The sequence below is a fragment of the Octopus sinensis genome, linkage group LG6 (assembly GCF_006345805.1).
Source record: "Octopus sinensis linkage group LG6, ASM634580v1, whole genome shotgun sequence".
NCBI lineage: Eukaryota > Metazoa > Mollusca > Cephalopoda > Octopoda > Octopodidae > Octopus > Octopus sinensis.
The window spans coordinates 119,124,064-119,151,396 of NC_043002.1; the positions used below are offsets into that span (position 1 = coordinate 119,124,064).

The 27,333-nt window shown below is 38.8% G+C and overlaps 1 long non-coding RNA gene across 1 annotated transcript; it reads left to right on the forward strand.

Moving 5' to 3' along the window:
* The first annotated feature begins 2,966 nt into the window (after nucleotides 1–2,966).
* On the forward strand, nucleotides 2,967–26,310 carry LOC118763770. Its single transcript, XR_004999523.1, has 3 exons — nucleotides 2,967–2,977; nucleotides 16,957–16,959; nucleotides 26,206–26,310. It is a non-coding gene; the product is annotated as an uncharacterized LOC118763770 (long non-coding RNA).
* The last annotated feature ends 1,023 nt before the right edge of the window (nucleotides 26,311–27,333 follow it).

Genomic DNA, 27,333 nt, shown 5'->3' on the forward strand with positions numbered 1-27,333 from the left:
GGAAACACTGAAATAAGAACATACCCTCTCGAAGATCTGCTCCCAACTAACAGTGCCAACAAATTCAAAATAAGCAAGCGAAGAATCTCTGTTCTCCCCTTTCCACCAGCGTGGGTTAAAATCATCAAACTCTATGCTTTTTTCGGTAAAGTCCGAAGCATTAATCAGAGGGAGATTAATTATAATTTCAACAATTGAGGGCAAAATTAATTAATTATTAATCAATTTCACCAAGTGTTCAGTATGCAAAGGGACCATTCAAGGCGAATTCAAATTATTACATTATATAAAAGGGCTTAGTAAAATAAATTACTTTGCCGCATACTGAACTCATTAGAAATAGCAGCTAAAAACTCAATTGTTGAAATTATAATTAATCTCCCTCTGATTAATGCTTCGGACTTTACCGAAAAAAGCATAGAGTTTGATGATTTTAACCCACGCTGGTGGAAAGGGGAGAACAGAGATTCTTCGCTTGCTTATTTTGAATTTGTTGGCACTGTTAGTTGGGAGCAGATCTTCGAGAGGGTATGTTCTTATTTTCAGTGTTTCCAAATCCAAACCAAGGAATTTCCGAGCCGATGATAGAAATGTGTTTTGACTAATCTTGAAACGTACGTTCTCGAATAACCTTAGCATTTGATTTTTCGATGTCATTACCCCCAAACTTTTGTGAGTTGAATTATGCAAACACTATATATGAGAGAGATTTTCTTTAAGTATTAGAAATAGCCTTAAAAAAGTTTTTTAGCTGCTATTTCTAATGAGTTCAGTATGCGGCAAAGTAATTTATTTTACTAAGCCCTTTTATATAATGTAATAATTTGAATTCGCCTTGAATGGTCCCTTTGCATACTGAACACTTGGTGAAATTGATTAATAATTAATTAATTTTGCCCTCAATTGTTGAAATTATAATTAATCTCCCTCTGATTAATGCTTCGGACTTTACCGAAAAAAGCATAGAGTTTGATGATTTTAACCCACGCTGGTGGAAAGGGGAGAACAGAGATTCTTCGCTTGCTTATTTTGAATTGTTGGCACTGTTAGTTGGGAGCAGATCTTCGAGAGGGTATGTTCTTATTTTCAGTGTTTCCAAATCCAAACCAAGGAATTTCCGAGCCGATGATAGAAATGTTGTTTTGACTAATCTTGAAACGTACGTTCTCGAATAACCTTAGCATTTGATTTTTCGATGTCATTACCCCCAAACTTTTGTGAGTTGAATTATGCAAACACTATATATGAGAGAGATTTTCTTTAAGTATTAGAAATAGCCTTAAAAAAGTTTTTTAGCTGCTATTTCTAATGAGTTCAGTATGCGGCAAAGTAATTTATTTTACTAAGCCCTTTTATATAATGTAATAATTTGAATTCGCCTTGAATGGTCCCTTTGCATACTGAACACTTGGTGAAATTGATTAATAATTAATTAATTTTGCCCTCAATTGTTGAAATTATAATTAATCTGCCTCTGATTAATGCTTCGGACTTTACCGAAAAAAGCATAGAGTTTGATGATTTTAACCCACGCTGGTGGAAAGGGGAGAACAGAGATTCTTCGCTTGCTTATTTTGAATTTGTTGGCACTGTTAGTTGGGAGCAGATCTTCGAGAGGGTATGTTCTTATTTTCAGTGTTTCCAAATCCAAACCAAGGAATTTCCGAGCCGATGATAGAAATGTTGTTTTGACTAATCTTGAAACGTACGTTCTCGAATAACCTTAGCATTTGATTTTTCGATGTCATTACCCCCAAACTTTTGTGAGTTGAATTATGCAAACACTATATATGAGAGAGATTTTCTTTAAGTATTAGAAATAGCCTTAAAAAAGTTTTTTAGCTGCTATTTCTAATGAGTTCAGTATGCGGCAAAGTAATTTATTTTACTAAGCCCTTTTATATAATGTAATAATTTGAATTCGCCTTGAATGGTCCCTTTGCATACTGAACACTTGGTGAAATTGATTAATAATTAATTAATTTTGCCCTCAATTGTTGAAATTATAATTAATCTCCCTCTGATTAATGCTTCGGACTTTACCGAAAAAAGCATAGAGTTGATGATTTTAACCCACGCTGGTGGAAAGGGGAGAACAGAGATTCTTCGCTTGCTTATTTTGAATTTGTTGGCACTGTTAGTTGGGAGCAGATCTTCGAGAGGGTATGTTCTTATTTTCAGTGTTTCCAAATCCAAACCAAGGAATTCCGAGCCGATGATAGAAATGTTGTTTTGACTAATCTTGAAACGTACGTTCTCGAATAACCTTAGCATTTGATTTTTCGATGTCATTACCCCCAAACTTTTGTGAGTTGAATTATGCAAACACTATATATGAGAGAGATTTTCTTTAAGTATTAGAAATAGCCTTAAAAAAGTTTTTTAGCTGCTATTTCTAATGAGTTCAGTATGCGGCAAAGTAATTTATTTTACTAAGCCCTTTTATATAATATATATATATATATATATACACACAGTAAAATTGGGAATATTCACAAATGTTTTATTGAATGTAGTTTAGTGGATTTCGCTTCATAGTTCTGTGCCTTTAGAGCCGATTTAAAGTTTCTTGGTTTTAGGGTTAATAAAAATGAATACCATCAACAAATTGTAGGTCAATAAAATATCGGATCTTTCCAGACAAGGTACCAAGAGGAACCGACAAATAAAAGCAAAAAAGTTTAGAAGAAACACCGAAACACATATATATACAATAATATCTAAAACAAAACATAAACCACTCATACACATAATCCCCACTAAAAAAAAAAACTTTCCTCAAATTTTAGTATGTTTTTCATATTGAATACCGACTGTCTGATTTCATTGACATATTCAAATGTCACACTAGCTATCTATTATTGTGCAATTTCTATGACATTTCCTTTGAGAATATTTTCATAATTCACCATTCTTTGGTACCTGTCGAGCTATTTTCCCAGTGATGCTGTTCCAGTTTTTCTGTTTCTTTGAAATGGTTGACACCTCTCTTCTTCATATTCTGACAGAAAAAAAAATGATTATACTTTCGAGAGTTCACTGTAAATAACAAGAAACTGGAAGGAACTTGACGATGTTATGAGAAGGAATGTGGCCTCAGTGATTCTAATCGACCCGTCTTTAGTGATGTAGCAGCGTACACAATAAAGATTTTTAAAAATATGAGCACAAAGGCCTACGCTAAAATTCCTTATTGTATACACTTTCAATTATAAGAGAGGAAACAGCCAATTCTACAATAACACCTGTAATTGAATAGGACACAATTTTTATCGACTTCGGAAGGATGGGTGGCAAAGGTAGTCGTGTCATAATTTGAACTCTGAACGTAAATGGACGTGACTAAATATCACAAGGTATTTTGTCTTATATGTTCCTAATGCTAAATAATTTCTTACATAGGTACAAGACCAGTAATCTGGAGGAGGGGTGTATTTGATTATATCTATTTCAGTCCATAAATGTAATTTTATTTGAACGACTCTAAAACGAAATAATTAAAGACAGTGTCTAAATTCTGCAAAGTATTTTATCTGCTGTTCTTGTAATTCCGAAGATGCAATAATGACAATGATATATAATTTACGGGAAGGCGGTGAGCTAGCAGAGTCGTTAGCACTCCAGACAAAACGAATACCGGCATTTCGTCCGTCTTTACGTTCTAGAGTTCAAATTCCGTCGACGTCAACTTTGCCTTTCATCCTTTCGGGGTCGATAAAATGAGTACTGCCCCAGAACTGAGGTCGATGTAATCGACTTATAGCACAATAGGGAAGATGAGCTGCACGGGCAACTGCCGATCTCTCATGAAAAACTGAGCCCAGTGTCTCTAACGGCGGCGACAAAAAACGGAAAGGAGCAGTCTACCGGTTTTAAACCTGCATATGATTGACGCAAGAACAAGGCGTACTTCCGACGGAGGGAGAGGCCATTCTGCCTCAATGAACAGCCCACCCACCAATTAATGAGGTGCTGTCTCGTCACAATCCACCTGCACTAAGAAAAACAAACAAACAAGCAAGCAAATAACGCAAAAAACCAGCATTCAGACTTGAATGTTGAAACATAAGGACCATGATAACTGGTCTGTCAAAAGATCTTCCAAAGATCAGCGACACGCGCGAGACAGCAGTGATCAACAACGAACTGCTACGACATTGCAGCACTCCAGGAAACGAGACTCCCAGGTGTACTTACTTCGTGAAAGAGTGTATGCTTTTTTCTGGCAAGGGAAAAACATAGATGAAGCCAGATAGCATGATGTCGGCTTTGTCGTGAGGAACTGTCTGCTGAAGTTGCTAGAACTCAGCAGTGACGGTTCGGATCGGATACCCTCATTCCAATTGCACACTTCTGATGTGCCTGTCAACCCTCTATTCCACGCAAGACGCCATGGATAAGTTTGTAGTGATCCTATACAACAGCGCGCGCGAGCAACGCCCTCTCGCGAATACACGAAGTCCGAAAGAGGGAATTTTGCTGACGTGGCCTTAGCTTATAGAGGCAAGGGAGAGCGAGCCTTAACAAAGAGGCAAGGGAGCGTAAAGCGTTGACCATTAGCGTCCGACAGACAGCGGCAGGCATTTCATAGAAGCAGACGTTTAATTCGCTCTCTCTCCGGTTGATAGCAGCAGTCTTTTGGCCGAAGACTTTTAACCTGAATTGTTGCAGTCAAATCATCTTCTTCCTCCGGACGCCATTTTTGACCCGTTCTGTTTTTAGCGGCTGAACATTGTAAATATTACAATCGATTAACTTTCAGCCTTGCGCGCCCAGAACCAAGGACATCAGATGTACCACTGGTTTCTCACCGGTATAAAACAATAAAGTATATCTATTTTTTACGTCTGCGTTTTGTGTTTCTTTGACTGGTAGAGTCTGGATATAAAAGCAACGGAAAGTGATTGCTTTCTTGTACCCCGAAAGTACAAGAGAAGTTATATTCAATCACCAAGTTCGTTACAGTGGTGACCCCGACGTGATTCTGGTCTAAAACCAGAGATCACTTATCAACAAAGAAATCCAGTTTTTCTGCGAAGTCGGAACACGATTAACTCTACGCATTCATCTTTCGACGATTTGTTTCCGGCCACCACAAACAGTTGTAGAAGGAGCCTCTTTCTTATTCTACAGCCATGATGACGGACGCCATCATATCAACGATGCCTTTTCTCCACCTTCGTCATCGCCATCGTCGTCTTTCTACTTCACGTCGTCGTTATCTTCGTCGCCATCATCACTAAGAACGATGTTGTCTCAAGTCCACTACAGTCGCCACCACCACCGTCGCCTTTCAACACCGTCGACCTCCACAAGATGTACATAGCAACTCGCGGAACTTTAGCGTGCACGCTGTATGTGCATATGCACACCAAGGATTCACAGCACCGTCTATCTACGAGATTCTTCTGTTCCAGTTAACCTGTCACAGCATCGAAGCTACAACCGCTACACATTGTGTTCAACCGGCATCTGCATTTTGTGATTTCAACATTTCTGTTACAGAACGAACTGCTATTGTGCTTCAGGCTATTACAGACTGGTAAATTAACTCTTGTCTGGAATAGCCCCGAGAGACATTTTTTCTATGCGCTGTATTTTTTTTATATTTTGCTCGCATTCACCTTGTATGTATTTCTGTCGCACACACGTACACACACATAAATGCTATCTCTCACATACATACGTCACACATGCTTTTCTCGCTTGTTTTTTCCATGCTAAATTTGCCTTTTGTGGACACCCCTCATTTCTATAGACCCTAGGTCGGTCACGTATACATAGAGAGGGTTGTTTGTCCATTATAACGCGCCGGCATGCCATACCTTTGTTCCTTTACGAACGAGGCATATAATCGCTCAACCACTGGCATATTCATTGCTGTTTTTCGTTCTGGCAAACACTATTGCATTTCATGCGCCTTTGCTTCGCACGTGTATTGCCTTGTTTTTTGCAACACGTTTGCGTTAGCTTAATTCTTTTCCCGACTCATGGGACGTCGGATGTTCACATGCGCTGCGCCATGTTTAGGCGTAATTATTTTTCCCTGTTAGACCACTGTTGGTCACGTAATTAACAGAAAATTATCTGTGTCGCGCATCACACCAGCATGTTTGCACTTTTGCCTTTTGTGTTACTAGCGAGCTTCTGTCAATTCCATTTCCTCTCCTGCAGCAATTGATTTAACTGCTATTTTGCAGGATCAACCACCTTTAGAGAAGTTGGATTTTAATTTCGCCTAGGTTCATTGACTGTGAGTTTTGCTTTCTCTCCGCTCCTTTCAGCGGAAGGGTTTGTACTTTGTGACGTATACACTTTCATGCATGCACTCTTGATTTTTGCTCATTGAGTATTTTTTCTCTTTTTCCTTTAGTAAATTTCTTGTGTATGTTATAAATTTTGCCATTTTATTATATTGTGTGCTGTTTGGTTGTCTGGTATCCACCTTGAGTTTTATGGTCACTACAAGGAATTGTTGTTCGTGCTTAGGCACTGGAGGGGAGCTTTGTAGTGATCCTATACAACAGCGCGCGCGAGCAACGCCCTCTCGCGAATACACGAAGTCCGAAAGAGGGAATTTTGCTGACGTGGCCTTAGCTTATAGAGGCAAGGGAGAGCGAGCCTTAACAAAGAGGCAAGGGAGCGTAAAGCGTTGACCATTAGCGTCCGACAGACAGCGGCAGGCATTTCATAGAAGCAGACGTTTAATTCGCTCTCTCTCCGGTTTTGATAGCAGCAGTCTTTTGGCCGAAGACTTTTAACCTGAATTGTTGCAGTCAAATCATCTTCTTCCTCCGGACGCCATTTTTGACCCGTTCTGTTTTTAGCGGCTGAACATTGTAAATATTACAATCGATTAACTTTCAGCCTTGCGCGCCCAGAACCAAGGACATCAGATATACCACTGATTTCTCACCGGTATAAAACAATAAAGTATATCTATTTTTTACGTCTGTGTTTTGTGTTTCTTTGACTGGTAGAGTCTGGATATAAAAGCAACGGAAAGTGATTGCACCAACTTGCACCCCAAAAGTGCAAGAGGAGATATTCACATATTCCTTACAAGTTCTAGGATCAGCTCTCTAAGAAAATACAGGTGATCTCAAATGGAGAATAGCTGGTGCCACTTGGTGACTTCAACGCCAGAATGGAAGCTGATTACGACTTTTGGCCAAGATATTTGGGTCGGCACGGGGTTGGCACGGGGTTGGCACGGGGTTGGCAAAATGAATGAAAATGGGCAACGACTGTTGGAGCTCTGTATGCTCCATGGACTATGTGTCACCAACACCTACCTCTAGGCCAAAGCTCGGCACAAGTTCTCCTGGTGGTGCCACCCACGCTCAAGTCACTGGTACCAGCTAGATCAGATCATCACAAGACGCAGCCACCTTAGGAATGTGATCCTAACTCAGTCCCTTCAGAGCGCTGACTGTGACACAGACCGTTGCAATCTCAAGCTCCAACCAAAAGTGATGCACTGCGCCAAGCCCTCTTTGTTGTTTGTTCCTTCTCGAGCCATGCCTGGATCATAAGGGCCGGTTTCCCGGTTTCTTGGCATACAGGTTCCCCACCTGGACGGGATGCCAGTCCGTCGCAGGTGAGCTGCAAGATGCAGGAGGAAAGACTGAGAGAAAGTTGTGGCGAAAGAGTCAGCAGACGTTTTGCCATTACCTTCTGCCGGAGCCGCGTGGAGCTTAGGTGTTTCGCTCATAAACACATACACCATCCGGTCTGAGATTCGAACACGCGATCCCTCGACCGCGAGTCTGCTGCTCTAACCACTAGGCCATGTGCCAAGCCCTCTGGCAAGCGGCGTATCAATGTTACTGCAAACCAGCAGCCAGCTAAGGCAGATGCGTTCCCCAGGTCATTGGAAGACGCCCTCCTTGTAGATCCACCGGAAGGCAATGTTCTGCAGTGATGGGACTCTCTCAGGGACATTATACACAGCACTCCCCTGAAGGAATTTGGGAGAAGAAAATTGACACAAGACAGGTTTGAGGCGAGTGTGAAAGAGCTCAATACACCCATGGAGGAGAAGCGCGCTACCCTGCAGAAGCACAAACACTGCCGTTCAAGAATTTGGACCTGGAGATATCCATTTCCAGCGACTTCGAGGGTCACCTCCCAGTGGTGTCGGGCGTCAACGAAGAGCCCTCGACCACAACAAGACGACCAAAGTTTTTTTTTTCCAAGGTCTGGGGTCTCCCGCCCCTAAGCCCTAGACTATTACCTAATCATCCTTATCCGTATTGTTGCTTAACAACAACAATAACAACAGCAACAACAACAACAACACAAATACTCACCAGGACAACTCTGCAAGCATTGAGATCAAGAAGAAAAACATATGCAGAAGACAGTGAGAAGCTGTGCAAATGACTACTGGTTAGAACTATTTTAAGACATCCAACTGTCATTTGACACGGGCAACATTTGCAGAATGTATGAGGATATCGAGAAAGCCATTAGCCCTACCCAGAGCAAGATAGCTCCACTTAAATCCAGAATAGAAAAGTCATCAAGGGCAAAAATGAGCAGCTGGAGAGATGGGTGGAACGTTATTCTGAATTCTACGTCAAGGAAAACAATATCTCGGATAGCGCGCTAGATACCTGGAACACCTACCCGTCATTGAGGAGCTGGACACACTGCCAACTGCTGAAAAACTGAGTAGAGCCTTTGATGGCTTGCCCACTGGACAAACACCGGGTTTGGCCAGCATCTCACCAGAGATCATCAGGTATGCAAACAGAGTTCTACTTAGCCATTTGCTGAAGCTAGTGTGTCAGTGATGGGAAGAGGAACAATTCCGCAAGACTTGAGAGACTGCAGCATTGTCATCCTATATAAGAACAAAGGGAAGAGAATTGACTGCAGAAATTACCGAGGCATCTCGCTGTTAAGCGCCGTTGGGAAGGTTTTTGTCCGCGTGGTCTTAAATAGATTACAGAAAATTGCCTAGAGCGGATACCTCAAATCCCAGTGTGGTTTCAGATCAGAACGCTCCACCATTGACTTGATCTCTTCGATAGCTACAGAAGTGCTGAGAGCAAAGACAACTGCTCTTCGTTACCTTCATCGACCTCAAAAAAAGTTTTTGACCTAGTTAGTAAAAATGGTCTGTTCAAAATTCTTGCCAAGATTGACTGTCCTTCAAGCCTTCTTAGGATTGTCCAATCGTTTCACGTGGATGTGAAAGGCATCGTTCAGTTTGACGACTCTTCTTCGGAGGTATTCAACGTATGTAGTGGCGTGAAGCAGGGCTGTGTGCTTTCCCCCACCCTGTTTGGCATTTTCTTCGCAGTCATGCTAAAACACACATTTTGGAATATCAACCGATGGTGTCTACCTTCACACCATCAGACGGTAAACTGTTTAGTCTGTCGAGGCTGAAAAAAGAAAAAAAATCAGAGTTCACCAGGTACTCATCACAGAAATGCTGTTCGCAGACGACGCAGCACTGACAGTGCACTCTAAGAAGCAAATGCAGCATCTCGTGGACAAACTCTGAAAGGCCTGTCAGGAATTCAGCCTGACTATCAGTCTGAAGAAGACCGACGTATTGGGCCAATGTGTCAGTGGTGACCTCCCCCGTCACCATTCAACACTGCAAGCTGAAGGTAGTCCATGAATTCACTTATCTTGGCTCTACCATTTCTAACGACCTTTCCCTCGACCCTGAGATCAGCAGACGAACTAGACGAGCATTTTCCACATTTGTCAGGCTCACAAAGAGAGTCTGGGAAAACAGAAAGCTGACCGCAAACACCAAGATTGCTGTCTATGAGGCGTGCATCCTGAGTACGTTACTTTATGGAAGTGAGACATGGAGCCTCTTCTCTAGACAACATCGGCGTCTCAACGTCCTCCGTCTTCGTAATTTGAGACGCACCTTGGATATCAAGTGGATCGACCACATCACCAACACTCAAGTCCTCAACCGCGCCAAGATATCCAGAATATTCACCTTGTTCCAGTAGCACCGTCTGCGCTGGCTCGGTTTATCTACATAGCATGCCAGATAGGAGGATCCCAAAAGACATCCTGTATGGCGAATTGGCTACCAGTACGACTTCATCTTCATTTCAAGGACGTCTCCAAGAGAGATACGTAGTCAATAAATCTGGATGCCCCGAGATGGGAGGAGGTCGCAAATGATCGCCCACACTGGGGACAAATACTGCGAAAGGGGATGAAGTAAGGGGAAGAGAAACGAACTTGTCATCAAAGAAATGAGCACTCGATGAAAGAAAAATCAGTAGCGCCAGTAGAGAGCTCCTTCAAATGCAGTCGCTATACGTGTGTCTACCACTTCCGTGTGGGCCTCTACGCTGCACCACCATCAGCGACTGAGTCAATTTTTTCGGGGGCAGATCCATGGTCTCTCGAGACCAACAGATGCCCATCCAATGACACACACACACACACACACACACAACACACACACACACACACACACAAACATACCGATGGTTGGTGTTACAAAAACATAAATGTGATGTGGAGGAGTGAATCGAAGTCCAGTACATAACTAGTATTGCATTTATGTAGCCTGGTACTAAATGCTTTTTGGCATTGAGACAGATGTTCTACCGTTTCTGCTACGACGCAAATAGTAGTAGTAGTAGTATTAGTATTAGTAGTAGTAGTAGTAGTAATAACAGCAGAAGTAGTAGTAGTAGCTACTTCTACTCTGAGGAGCAAATACTGCACCTCGTGGACAAACCCCCAAAGGTCTGTCAGCTACTACTACTACTACTACTACTACTACTACTACTACTACTACTACTACTACTACTACTACTACTACTACTACTACTAGCTCAGGTTTTCCAACTTACAGCAGTTGTAAGTCCTTATTAAAGTGTTTTAACATGATCCATTTAATACAATCGTTCATTATCTAAATCTGGAATACCCTCCCTCTTATTTATCGACTGGATCAATACTTCGTTGCCCTTTTTTAGTGTATGCGCGCGCACGTGTGTATTTGTGTGTGTGTGTGCGCGTGTATATATATATATATATATATATATATATATATATATATATATACATATATAAACATATATATATATATGGTTTTTAATAGTTTTAAAGCAAAAGCCATTACCTCCGGAATTCTGTCAAATGATATTTTATTTTTCCCCGCCATTACACATTACCTAATCTAACGACTTTCATGGTATTTGGAGTAATGACGTTTTTATAATGTTCGAGAAGATATGAATCGAAAAAGAAAAAAAAAGAAAAGCGAAAAAAATATAAATAAAGAAAAACTGAAGAACAACTTTGTCTTTGAGCTAATAGGATAATCCCTTTTGAAAAACCCTGGGTTGTTGTTACGCTATGATGTTTTAATTTCCTTTGATTCTGTGCACATATCAAAAGTCACGGAGTTAACATAATCCTGCCTCTTTTTAAGGATAAACATTATAACTTGCAGCGGTTGTTTTTGGTTTTGTTACTGATGGTGTTTTTGTTGTCTGAGGGTTAAATGGTTTCAAGTAGAATATTGAGTGTTCACGTTGTACAGCAAAGATTGACAGACAATACGTTTCCAGTTACAATTGAAGATGGAAAGATGATGTAAGCATGTTTCGCGGTTTCGTTTCCTGTATACTCTCTTTTAATCTTTTACTTGTTTCAGTCATTTGACTGCGGCCATGCTGGAGCACCGCCTTTAATCGAACAAATCGACCCCGGGACTTATTCTTTGTAAGCCCAGTACTTATTTTATCGGTCTCTTTTGCCGAACCGCTAAGTGACGCGGACGTAAACACACCAGCATCGGTTGTCAAGCAATGCTAGGGGGACAAACACACACACACACACACATATATATATATATATACATATATACGACAGGCTTCTTTCAGTTTCCGTCTACCAAATCCACTCACAAGGCATTGGTCGGCCCGGGGCTATAGCAGAAGACACTTGCCCAAGATGCCACGCAGTGGGACTGAACCCAGAACCATGTGGTTGGTTAGCAAGCTACTTACCACACAGCCACTCCTGCTATTAAATATATAGCTATTTAATTTTGTTTCTGACACCAATGCCTTTTGGAAAGGAATGAACTGCACAACTACAGTAATTTGCCTCTCCTCTGAGGTCAATAGAAGTATCATCTGTTGTTAGATACATTCGAGGGAATCAACTGATTTCATTTATCGATGGATTTTTAGAACGAATGATGCAGTAATCTGTTGCTGTTTTTTTTTTGTTTTTATTATTGCTGTCGTTATTATTATTGTTATTACTATTGTCATTGTTATGGCAGCGAGCTGGCAGAAACGTTAGCACGCCGGACGAAATGCGTAGCCGTATTTCGCCTGCCGTTACGTTCTGAGTTCAAATTCCGCCGAGGTCGACTTTGCCTTTCATCCATTCAGGGTCGATAAATTAAGTACCAGTTACGCACTGGGATCGATGTAATCGACTTAATCAGTTTGTATGTCCTTGTTTGTCCTCTCTGTGTTTAGCCCCTTGTGGGTAGTAAAGAAAATAGGTATTTCGTTTGTTTTTACGTTCTGAGTTCAAATTCCGCCGAGGTCGACTTTGACTTTCATCCTCCCGGGGTCGATTAAATAAGTACCAGTCGAATACTGGGATCGATGTGTTCGATTGTCTCTCTCCCCATAAAAATCCAGGCATTGTGCCTATAGTAGAAAAGAATCGTTAGCGCGCCGGTCAAAATGCTTAGCAGCATTTCGTCCGTGCTTACGTTCTGAGTTCAAATTCATCCGGAGTCGACTTGTAGATAATATAAATACCAGTTGAATACTGGAGTCGATTTAATCGACTCAGCCTCTCTTCCAAACATGCTGGCCTTGTGCCAAAATTTAAACCACTATTATTATTATTATTATTATTATTATTGTTGTTGTTGTTGTTGTTGTTAAGGCGGCGAGCTGGCAGAATCGTTAGCACACTGGATGAATTGCTTAGCAGCATTTCGCCCGTCGCTACGTTCTGAGTTCAAATTCCACCAAGGCCGACTTTGCCTTTCGACCTTTTAGGGGCCGATAAATTAATTAAGTACCAGCTGAGTACTGCGGTCGATGCAATCGACTTAACCCCTGTCCCAAAATTTTAGACCTTGTGCCAATAGCAGAATGCATTATCATTACTATTGTTTTTGCCTCTGTTCACATGGCACTGAGCAGCCATATGACCCACAGGTGCTCTGCAGAACGACGAGCAGCAACTCAGGTGATTACAGCAGAAGCAGCAAGGTGGATACGATCAGTTATTGCTTCACCTTAGTCGTAGTGTGCTATCAAACACAGAATTAGAAAGGCTAGTGAGGCTAGTGAGGCAATGTTGCAGCTATTTCTTTGTAATGTGTCGTTTAGGAAATCTCTAATCGCAGGATGTCTTAGAAAGTATAGTTAAATCATTCTTTTCTAATACGTTGTTGCGTGATTTAAAAAGATTTGCTTGCTATTTCTCGCAGTTCAAACGACTGTGCGCAACGAGTGTCATACGAACCAGCTACACCAGTGCTTCTCAACCGAGGTCCACATTGTCCTAGAGGGTCCTCACAAAATTTTGCTGTTAAAATTTATGCACAAAATATTTTAACAATTTTTATTATACAATTCCTAAAACCATTTAATTATAAAAATATGAGGTTCTTTTATTGTTTTCCTTGTTTCAGTCATTTGACTGCGACTATGCTGGAGCACCGCCTTGAAAGATTATTCGACCACGACCAGACTCGAACTCGCAATTTTCTGATTCGAAGTCAGACACCTTATCCGGGACATTTTTAAGCATCAAATATTTATTAGGGTCCATTAAAGTAAAATAGGAATCAAGGGGGTCCATAGACAAAAAATGGTTGAGAACCACTGAGTTACACAGTCAAACGGCTGCGTAGCTTCCTCGCATAACATTTATATCGTACAAACAATTTAGTAAGACATTAAACAGTGAACATGGGACATGATATATTTATATTTAATTTATATTTATTTATATTTTATCTAGTTTCAGCTCACGAGCTGTGGCCATGCTGGGGCACCGCCATTCAGTGTTGCTACATGATTTTACTTCACGAATGCTTTATAGCAATTGCCATTTGGTGCATGAGAGAGTTCGATGCAGCTGCCCTCATCTGCACCCCCTGCCGTGAAGTTGGTTCATCTGGGACACCTGACAGGAAGAGATCCAGTTTTATTTTAAAGACATCTGCATCAACCCCATGCAGGTCTCTCAGGTCCTTCGGGAGGATATTGAAGAGCTGTGGACCTCTGAAGCCCAGGCTATCACAGTATCTTGTCCTACATCTTGATGGCAAATTTGGAGTCCTTGGCATTATGCAGTGGCGCTCAGTTCTGGCATTTGTGTAACTCTCGATGCCAAAGTTTGGGACAAGTCCTTCTTGGATCTTCCAGATGTATATTATGGCATATCTTTCTCGCCTACGCTCTAAGGAATAGAGTTTTAATCTCTTGAGTCTTTCCCAATAGCTTATATGCTGCATAGAGGCTATCTTCTTCGTGTAGCTTCGTTGGATCGCCTCAAGTTCTGTGATTAATTTGACACTGGATGGTAACCATAGATGAGAGCAATAGTCAAAGTGGCTTAGGACAAGTGTCCTCCAGAGGACCATCATGGTTTCCTGGTCTCTTGTTCTAAAGGCTCTAAGAATCCATCCGGTCAGCCGCCTACATTTCATTGCCAATTTAGCAACATGCACATGAAAGGTTGCATCATTACTCATGTAAATACCCAGGTCTCGCACGGATTGTGCCTCTGGGATTGCAATCCCTCCAGGTCCATTGTATTTATTGGGTATTGCATTTAGTTTTTCATGCTGATAGCATAAAGCTTGAAACTTTTCAGCATTGAACTGCATGCTATTCTTTTCAACCCACTTGTATATTTTGTCCAGCTCGCATTGCAGGTGCACAGTGTCTTCAGGGTTCTGTATTACCTGTAAAACTTTTGTATCATCTGCGTAACTTGTGATCGTGGCTCTCTGCGTGGCTGAGGGCATGTCCGACAGGGCCATTATGAACAGTAGTGGTCCCAAAACAGTGCCCTGCGGAAAACCGCTCACTATTTGCGTGTTAATGGAGGTGGCCCCATTGGCTACTACCACCTGACTTCTATCCTTCAGAAAGTCATGAAGACATTCTCCCAATTTTCCAACTATGCCAAGATCACGCAATTTGTGACATATCATTCCATGATCGACTTTATCAAAGCATTCTACGAACCGATTCCTCGACGCGGTTTCATTTCCTGTTTCAAATAAATTTGTTTAATTAACGCCAATATCAACTAAAGAACTAAAACTACCCTCCTTATCTTCCCGCAAATATAAGGCTTTTGTGAAAGATTTGAAATAATTCAATCCTAGTTAAAACAATACAGTATTATAGTACCGAACTGTAGACGTAACAGCCAAGCTGTTGTTTTAGCTGAGTTTGCAGCCTTGGTCCAAACACTTGATTAATTCCAATCGAAATCATATTTTTCATTAATATTGCTGTGAAAGATATGAATCTATAAATGTGTGCATTGTGCCAACGTAAGAGACCAGTTTTAATTTATACTGATTATAAGCACATATTAATATTATAAGCGCAGATTAACAGTAGCTAATATGATAATATAATAACATTTAACAGTTTCTTGTGTGTAATATATTTATTTGTTTAAACTCAATGACTATAATATCCATTAGTTTGCTATTACTTAATTGATGAGCTTTCAATAATGCTTAAAAGGTCAGTTATCGAAGTCAGAGGTCATGACTGAGTAACCACTGTATATAATTAATGTATAATATGTCGACCTCAAAGGGATAAAATAGTTGCAGGCATGACTGCAACGGTACAGTTCTACGTTCGATTCCCTTGCATGGTACTTTGGGTAAGTGCCATCTTACAATAGCACCAGGTTGATGAATACCACCTGAAAGGAATTCTCTAGACAGAAACTGTATGGAAATTCATCGGGGGACCATTCCAGTTCTTGAGAGGCTAACTTATTTTGTCATTTAGTTTAACATTACTACATTAACCTTTTGGTGCCTTTAGTGGAGTCCACTCTGCGGTAAGCATTCGGGCCAAGACGGTAGTCTGAGGATAGCTGCCTTCTTTCCTTCCTTCCTTCCTTCCTTCCTTCCTTCTTCCTTCCTTCCTTCCTTCCTTCCTTCCTTCCTTCCTACCTTCCTTCCTTCCTTCCTTCCTTCCTCCCTTCCTTTTTTCCTTCCTGAGTTTTGTCTTTTCTCTGACTGGAATACAAGAAGTACTAATCAACATCGGTGAGATTTTAGCATAAAACCAAGAGGCGCAGGAGTGGCTGTGTGGTAAGTAGCTTGCTAACCAGCCACATGGTTCCGAGTTCAGTCCCACTGCGTGGCATCTTGGGCAAGTGTCTTCTACTATAGCCCCGGGCCGACTAATGCCTTGTGAGTGGATTTGGTAGACGGAAACTGAAAGAAGCCCGTCGTATATATGTATATATATATATGTATGTATGTGTGTGTGTTTGTGTGTCTGTGTTTGTCCCCCTAGCATTGCTTGACAACCGATGCTGGTGTGTTTACGTCCCCGTCACTTAGCGGTTCGGCAAAAGAGACCGATAGAATAAGTACTGGGCTTACAAAAAGAATAAGTCCCGGGGTCGAGTTGCTCGACTAAAAGCGGTGCTCCAGCATGGCCGCAGTCAAATGACTGAAACAAGTAAAAGAGTAAAAGAGTAAAGAGGTACGAAGTTAGATACTAACATAATCCGTTGCTCTGCTACTTCTATTAACTAATTACTCTAACATGATTACGAATACTGGTTTCTATATCACGTGATATTATCAAGGGTGTAGCGTGACAAAACAACTGAGCACATGACTATCCCTCTAAGTTTTGAGTTCAATTTCTACATTGCCTTCCATCAATCTTTTACCATTGTGTACCAGTGATATGTTAGAAGCAAGTCAATCAAAAATATCCTTATTTGCAAATATACTAACCTGTATCAGTATAAAAGGCCAATTTTGGTTTGTATTGTGTCTGTGTAAAAGTTCTACGTCATAGAGGCAGGGGAAGTGAGGATTAGTGATTCCATGCCTTATCCAGTGAAATTAGCTAAAGAAAAGGGATTCAGCTTGGAATCAGAACTAGCTTGCAGACTCGGCTCCTCGGGAGCTTAATTCTTCCTCAAAGCTACTCGTTATGTATTACTTATTAATACCTTCATGTAAACGAAGAATGAATTTTCGATTACGCCATAATATCAGGTCTCACAGGTAATATTCTGCCACTATTCGTTAATTTCTTTCCCTATAGTTAAGACTCAAGTGGATGAAAAAAAAAAAACCAAAAAAAGCAACAAAACACAAAAAACAAAACAGACACAAAACAAACAAACAAGCAAACAAACAACTCAGATTGATTGTCTGCCAGAATATGAAGACTCTGCGAGTGAAAGACATCGATTATATCAACCATCCAATCAGCTTGTCACATAATAATCAAAAATGATTTAATTTGCATTTTTATCAGCTTTCCATTTATTATGCGCGTAATTCTTTAAACGTAGGAAGCTTGCCCGTGTATTAGTATACGATTAGTGAGTTGGTTTCTCTTTAGTAATATATTGTATAAATATTCCTATTTTATTTTTACTGATTAATATACTATTTTGCAAACCGATTTGCTATCATTCAGAGAATAACTCTTTGATGTTTTATATCGTAGTAAAACGACAATTTCATACCGCGAGTTATATAATATAAGAGCATTATATAATTTACGTATGGCACCTTAATGATATTTGATATTAACATAAGTTAGGTGCATACACATTACATATGAAAGCAACTACTACTCAGAAGCAACGCACTGTAAATATACTGTATGTTATAAACGCGAGAATTGCATTGCATACAGAGTACAGTTAAATGCATTTCTGGCAGTATTTATACGGTTATCGATTCGAAAGTTAACACACTAAAATCGATTTCTTCTTCCTCTCAATTTGCGTTGCTTTTTGAAACAACTGTTTCAGGTTATATATATATATATATATATATATATATATATATATATATATATATATATATATATACGTTTAAATATTTGTTGTGCAAGATTTTTTATGTGAAGTCGTGTGTTGAAACAGATATTGTTATATTGTTATATTTTTTCGTATACAAAGGACCACTGATGCGGTCACAGGAGTGTGACGAAAGAACTTTGGCCGAAATAAGATTAAGATTAATGTAAAAAATAATATCACTGAAGCAAAATAACACCAAAATATAGTGCGTGTGTTTTTATTGGCTAAACTGGCAATATGACCATTCCGAAATATAACAATATATATATATATATATAATATATATATATATATATATATATATATATATTATATATATATATATATATAATATATATATATACATACATACATATACATATATAATATTATATTATATTGTATATATATATATATATGTTATACATGTCTTCCCGAGGACAAAGAACATTTTCTACATGCAACAGTACCGCAAACTGCTGCCATAGTATTCTTACTGGTGACGGCGACAACAACGTATCTGTTACTGTAGAGTTTCGGTCAGTTCTAGCTGAAGCGATGTTTACAACAGTGGATACTTGTTAGCCCAATATTAGACAACAAAGAAAAAAGTGAAGCATCGTTGGTGTTTGGTGCAGATTAGCTCCCTCTGCAGTTTTATGTTTCTATAAATCATATTGAGAAATCCTGCTTTCAACGTTGAAAGTAATACTGGCTCAATAGAAGCAAGGTTTACTCACGAGAAATGTATCAAAGTACATATTCATTAATTTGCCAGATTTTGTCGGGACAATCATTGGTTCATCGTATTTCTGACATCAAGAGTGACAAGGCAGCGTCTAATCTATGAACTCTGAATAGCACCGGAATTTCGCCGTTGTATACACTTTCCGCCGCTGAATGGTGTATGATATAAACACACACACAAAGACGTGCACGCATACACGCATGCACACATATACGCATATACACACACATATATACATACACACATGTACATATATACATACAGAAATACACATACACACATGCACATACACATATACAAACTATTTCTCTGTGTAGAAACGGAGTTGACCGAGAAGAGGTACGTTCACGAAAGGCTTCTCGTGAAGTGGCTTTCAGGATGGAGTTTAGCTATGAAGAAGGCCAAACAAAATAAAACAGCCGCGGACCAACATCTGTGGGTATATTTAAGGGAGACAAATGAGCAGGTGACACTGCTGATTGACAAAAATGTTCTCAATCAAAAGCACGAGGTTTTGATAAGGTGACAGTGTTGGCCATCAAATAAGACAAGTCCTAGCGAAGGGCTACAGCTGAACCCGTTGCTGGTGGAAGATCCGAACAGCTTGGCCAACTGTGGCTATAGAACAGGCTGCCAGTAATCCTGCATTTGGCTTCTGTACTGCACTACCCTCAGCTGAGTTTGTAGTTAGGCGACTGAGTTTGTATTTTGGAGGTTGCAGTCGGTTCCCTCAATCAAGCGGATGGTACCCGTCAAATTCAAATTCTCAAAATAAAAGCAAATGGAGCGAGATAATTTATAGGATCGAGAAACCGACGATGATACGCGCACGCACATACGCACGAACACGCACACACCTACACGCACACACACACATACACACATCTTAGGGTTCCACACCGTTTCAGTGCCCTCACTAGGTGGTTGTCAAACTGAGGTCAAGGTAGAAGACATTTTCTCCATGTGCTATGCATTTTCCTCGAACTCGGAGTCACGCAGTTACAAATCGAACTTTTCAAGTACACAGCCACGCCTGCGAAGAATGAGCTGAGTTTTTCGCCATCATAAGAACAGAAGACATCACTATACAAGTTTAGATCTTGTTGATATATTTCATAAACTCGGATTAGCTTTGATTGAGTAGATGTATAATGCAAGTGTTGAAGTGGCAGAATCGTTAGAACATCGGAGAAAATGCCTTGCTGTATTTGTTTTGATTCTTTATGTTCTGATTTCAAATCCTGCTAAGGTCAAATTTCGTTTTTCATCGTTCCAGGGTTGATAAAATGAAGTCCAAATCCAAGACGGTGAATTGCTGGGATTTTTACAGGATTGAGTAAAAATTAAAAATGTCGAGTGAAAAAAATATCAGAGATTGTCTATGTTAGTGTATGTTGCTTTCTTGGTGGCAAAACCGAGCAGATAAATTCTTTAAACTTAGGAAGCTTGGCCGTATATTAGTATACAATTAATGAGTTGGTTTCTCATTATGACAGCTCTAGCTTTCTTCTTAATATTTGTATATAGTACCAATGCACTATTTTTTAAGATGATGTGAGGGAGATCTGGTTGTTATTTGTAGTAGGTTGTGTAATCTCGTGGAGACTTACTCGTTGCTTCGTGATGAACGGGAGAAATGAGAGGTGGTACGATTGAATGTTAGAGTGAAAGTATTGAAAGACAATTAAAGACAATGTTTGTGCATTATTGAACACATATATACTGTTTTTACTGCTGATAAGGTGTTGAACTCGTAAGACGACTCTCCAAAAAATTTCTGTTTCCGCCTAACATTCATAGTCCGTGTCACTATAAGTCTATTGTGGAGGCGCAATGGCCCAGTGGTTAGGGCAGCGGACTCGCGGTCGTAGGATCGCGGTTTCGATTACCAGACCGGGCGTTGTGAGTGTTTATTGAGCGAAAACACCTAAAAGCTCCACGAGGCTCCGGCAGGGGATGGTGGTGATCCCTGCTGTACTCTTTCACCACAACTTTCTCTCACTCTTACTTCCTGTTTCTGTTGTACCTGTATTTCAAAGGGCCGGCCTTGTCACTCTCTGTGTCACGCTGAATATCCCCGAGAACTACGTTAAGGGTACACGTGTCTGTGGAGTGCTCAGCCACTTACACGTTAATTTCACGAGCAGGCTGTTCCGTTGATCGGATCAACCGGAACCCTCGTCGTCGTAACCGACGGAGTGCTTCCATTCATAAGTCTATTATAAAATTTTGGATTGCTTCATATCTTTTACATCGTTATGAAACACCACCGTTTCAAAAAAAAACCCCAAAAACTTTTACTCTTTCGTTAATATATTTCTAAAATAGTTATAAATTTCCACTGAATTCATAAGACAGCTATAACTTATTTATTTATTTATTGATATATTCAAACTTGTTTTATGCAATCTTTCACAGAATTTTTCTCACATAACCAATCTTCACTCGGTTATTTAAATTTTGCTTAAACATTATCATATAAAATGAAATTTTAGCCATTATATTATATTATACTATATAACTTATTATATTTATTGCAAAAATGTTCTTATTTCTTTCAGTTTGTCTACCTTTTTTCTTTGCTTATATTTTATGAAGAAATCCGCCTCCGTTTATTATTATTATTTGGAACACATGAATTAGAACAAGAAAGAGTTTTGAATCATGAGGATGACTAGGTTTGGTTACTTCAGAAAATTTTCGAAGTGAAATATTTCTTACATGTTTGGTCGGGCGCTGTCTGCACACACACACACACACACACACACACACACACACACACACACACTATTTATTTATTACCCACAAGGGGCTAAACATAGAGTGGACAAACAAGGACAGACATAGGTATTAAGTCGATTACATCGACCCCAGTGCGTAACTGGTAGTTATTTAATCGACCCCGAAAGGATGAAAGGCAAAGTTGACCTCGGCGGAATTTGAAATCAAAACGCAACGGCAGACGAAATACGGCTACGCATTTCGCCCGGCGTGCTAACGGTTCTGCCAGCTGGCCGCACACACACACACACACACACACACACACACACACACACACACACACACACACACACACACACACACACACACACACACACACACACACACACTCTCTCTCTCTCTCTCTCTCTCTCTCCTCCCTTTCTCTCTTACACACATATTGCAGATACATGTCTAGTGTGTATAATGAAGATGTGTATTTACCCGTGTATCATCAGCGTTTGTTCCTGAAAATGTGTATTACGAACATGAGTTAAAAGTAGTTTAAAGAGAAAGTATTCGCTGATGATTTTGTTGTTTAACTCCATGAAAACTCTAACTGGGTTGAGATACGATCAAAAGTGTTCCAGTCGCGACCGTTACGTTTTTTTTCAAAGTCAGTGATCAGCTCTGACGAAACCGGTATAACTTTGACTTTCTATAATGACTCATAATAATGATTTTTATATTTCTTAATTCTACCTTAAATCATTTATTTGTATGTATATATCTTTGTTTTAATTTTCAAAGAAAAGCTATTACTTTTATACGTAATGTGTATTTTCTTTGTTTCTGTTTACTTTTCCCCTATTTATACACCGTGAGTCTTTTTTCTTTGAAACCTCTTTCTATTACATACATGCATACATATGCATGATATATTAGATCTCTGTAACATAAGGCAATAAAGTGTTCCCTTGATGATCCATTGCAATTAGGCATCTAAAAGCACATGGAACATCTAATGCTGAGTTCCAAATAAATGTAATGGTGAAATACACGTAAGGATAGAATATTTACATTTCTGTTTGTCTTTATTTTTCACTATATGTATGTATACACTCAAACTTACACAGACACATATTAAGAACTATCATTTCAATATCCTTTTATTTACTCTTTCTTTATTAAGTACTTTAAATTGTGATCTTCCCAGTTTTTGAAAACAATAATATGCAACAATGTATATATGTATATATATATATAATATATATATATATATATAACTAATGTAGGATAAAAATTTTTTTCGGGAAAAAAATTTTATCAATGGCCAGCATATCAAAAAATACTTTTAAAGGTTAACTTCATAAATAATTTACAAAATGAGGGCAGAAGAAAAATTCTAATGCCAAATATGCCAAAAAAAGACAAAAATTGTCAATAACTATTATAATTTATGCGTCTCAAAACAAACCGATAGAAATTTCTAAAAAATCCGTTATTACCGTATTGGTCCCAATTTCGGGGTTAATTCATAAGAATTTCCCCCTCTTCAGCGATAAATACGTGATATATAAGTGAAATACTTACTCATATCCATGGAAAAAGCAAGCACTAAGTCCCGAGCAGACCTAAGTACCCCAAATATATTCCAAAAAGAAAATCTTCGGCCCATCTCGAGACACGTATGATTCGAACTAGAAACTTTCACAGAGTGAGAGAATCCAGAAGTGAACTATTCAATTTATAACTAATGTAGGATAAAATTTTTTTCCGGAAAATTTTTTTATCAATGGCCAGCATATCAAAAAATACCTTTAAAGGTTAAATTTATAAATTATTTACAAAATGAGGGCAGAAGAAAAATTCTAATGCCAAATATGCCGAAAAAAAGACAAAAATTGTCAATAACCATTATAATTTATGCGTCTCGAAACTAACCGATAGAAATTTCTAGATAGATAAAACTTACTTGGAAATGGATGCGTGGCGTTCGATCATATAATAACAAAATAATATATAAACATATGTATATATACATACATATATGTACATACCTACATCTATATGTATATATATATTATTTTGTTATTATATGATCGAACGCCACGCATCAATTTCCAAGTAAGTTTTATCTCAATAATTATGATACGCATTCTTAACTACTACTAATTCTCTTCTGTCTGTCTCTCTCCCTCTCTTGTTATTCATCCTTTCTGGTTTTCTCTCCCACCCTTCCCTATTCTTCTCCTCTCCCTTTCACCGTTCCCTCTCTCTTACTCCCCTCCTCCCTCTCGTCACTGACATGCGACCTGAGGGAAGCCATCTTTCCGACTGCTATTTCAACGAGTCAACACGGCTTATCCTGTCCTTCTCATAAGCTGTCTTCTCAATGCAGTCAAATTAATTTTTCCATCGTCTTGGCTTAACAGCCCTCATCGTTTGTTTTTACTGTGTTATTCTCCTTGTCCTATCTTTTACAGTTTTTATTTGTATTGTTTTTACTGTCCTGTTCTTGCTACCACTTTCACCCTCCGCAAAAAATCCCAAATTTTATTAAATTTGCTTTGCGGGAAGGACTGTTTCAACAAAGTCGCGTCTTGTCCTTACCTTCGTAATGCGGAGTAGACGAAACAGGGACAACTGAAGAAGAGGAATATTCCTTGTGTTGTATGTCTTGTACTCTGTTTTTTCGTTGTTTGAAAAAATGTCCGTTTCCATGTTTTTGTTTTTATGTTTTCGTTTCTCATTGTGTTCAACGTTTATATATATATATATATATATATAGATATATATATATAATATATATTATATATATATATATATATATATATATAATAATATAATATATATGTGTGTGTGTGTGTGTGTGTGCATGAATACATATATACACAATTAGATATACAGAAAAGCATATACGCATAGATGTGTACACTCACACGCCGCACACATACATATATAGAAACAGTGTGATTACTGCCATCATTATATCATTCAACGGAATAATAAATGAAAGAATTTAGCTTGGCTGTAAACGAAAGTGATAAAACAAACCGAAAAAGAAAAAAATGGCGGTAGTAAGTGATCAATAGAACAGACATGTCTCTGAGTAAGGATTGCTTTACGCCTCTATATTCATATATCATACAATTTAGGTCAGGCAACCATCTGGTTATCCAATGAAAATCGTTTCAACATCGCTTTTAGATTAACTAGTTACACCTCATTCCTCCACCCCCACCAAATTATATTTCCCTGTAGAAGTTCTTTAAAATACGTTTTGTACAAATCTTTTTGCCTTCATTTGGATCATCCTGCCTTTGATTTTCCGATTTCTATAGTGAAATTAAAAACATGAAATCTATCCAATTATTTCTTATCATAATTCATTAGTTTATTTCAGAGGCATATATTTAGAAAAGCATAACCTGGTAAATGAGATGTTGTGATAGTCATGCCTTTCGAGAAGGCATTAGCGTCATGTATGACGTGTAATAAACCAACCGGAGATTGAAACTGCGTGCGATCAAGGCTTGGCGACAGTAGACATTCTGTTCTATGACCATCGCTATTCAACCCAAGGTTAGCTCTGAATGAGTATAGTCTTTATCAAAGGGGTCCAGTTATGGCCATCTAGTATTTGTTTAAAGTATAATCTCTCTATGACTACATTATCCTCGATATGCATGACATCCTTTACTTTTTGAAGACGGTAGGGTGTGACTTAAGAGAGATTTAATAATGCTTGGCAACTTAGCTTCAAGAATTCCGGAACGAATATTGAATGGTATTTAGTTTTGCCCTCTATCATATCTGTCAATTTCAACTTTGTTCATAGAATCAAGTTTGATTTCCTACGTAAGTATATCTCGAATTTGTGGAAAGATCAACCGATATTTACGACACATGGGCTTTATTTTATTGACCCCCAGAATGAAAAAATAGGGCAAGTTGATCTCGTTGAGATTTGAACTTAGAAACGTAATTAGTTAAATGACAGTGGATGAATAAATGAGACGATATCGAGATACAAATAGTCTGAAAATTTCAGTCATCAACAAGGATTAACCTAAACACTGTTCTTGATATATATGTATATATGTATATATGTCAAAGGAATTGCGACGACGAGGGTTCCATGGATCCGATCAACGGATCAGCCTGCTTGTGAAATTAACGTGCAAGTGCTGAGGAATCCTCAAGGTGCAGGAGTGGCTGTGTGGTAAGTAGCTCGCTTCCCAACCACATGGTTCCGGGTTCAGTCCCACTGCGTGGCACCTTGGGCAAGTGTCTTCTACTATAGCCTCGGGCCGACCAAAGCCTTGTGAGTGGATTTGGTAGACGGAAACTGAAAGAAGCCCGTCGTATATATGTATATATATATATGCGTGTGTGTGTTTGTGTGTCTGTTTGTCTCCCTAGCATTGCTTGCAACCGATGCTGGTGTGTTTATGTCCCCATTACTTTGCGGTTCGGCAAAAGAGGTCGATAGAATAAGTACTGGGCTTACAAAAGAATAAGTCCCGGGGTCGAGTTGCTCGATTAAAGGCGGTGCTCCAGCATGGCCGCAGTCAAATGACTGAAACAAGTAAAAAAGTAAAGAGCATGCGTAATATTAACGCAGTTCTAAGGGGGTGGGGAGAGGATTCAGCGTGATACAGAATGCTGAAAACTGGCTCTTTGGATCATAGGTTCTATTCATTTTTATCAGCTGAGTGAACTAGAGCAGGGTGAAATAAAGTGTCTTGCACAGGACTCAATGCACCACTGGGAATCGATCTCACGACCTTACGAATGTGAGCCGAACATTCTAACCACTAAGTCACACATCTTCATGATACATACATACATACATACATACATACATATATATATATATATATATAATATATATCTATATATATATATATATATATATATATACAATACATATATATATATATTATATATATATATATATATATATATATATATATATATATATACATACATATATATATATATTATATATATATATATATATATATATATATACTACATAATATATATATATATATATATATATATACATACATACATACATATATATATATATATATATATATATAATATATATATATATATATATATATATATATATATAATATATATATATATATATATATATATATATATACATGTCTGTGCGTGTGTGTGTGTGTGTCTGTGTGTGCATGCGCGTATTACTCAGAGTTTCACGTTCCCGTTCGTCTGACAACTGTCCGCGAACGGGAACATGAAACTGAGTAACAGTTCTATGCTAATATAATAAATATATTACTCTACCTTTGGTATTTGAGTACAATTTTTACACCTTGTTTTGTACTTATGTGCCCATTTATATATATGTACACACACACACACACACACACATACACACACACACATACATACATGACCTAAGTAGTAGACTTACAAACAGGGCATATTCATCTATTTTCCTTACTAATTTGCATACTATATGTATTTAATACTTTATTTAATATCAGCGGCCTCTTAACAGGGTTCTCAGTCTAAACAATATCAAGGTATCATGTGATATATGTAACCTACGCAGTAGACATATAAACTGAACAAATGTAATTATTCTTCTGTAGATTGAAAAAAATAATGAACAGACTTAATGGATTATCGAGCCTTACTGGGTTCTCAGCAGAGGTGTCTACTTCACTTGACCGGTCCCAGAGAAGCAAGCAGCTAATCTGTTTATATATACAGCAATTTAAGTAGCTTATGTGTGTGTGTGTGTGTGCGTGCATGCGTGCGTGTTTGTGTGTATT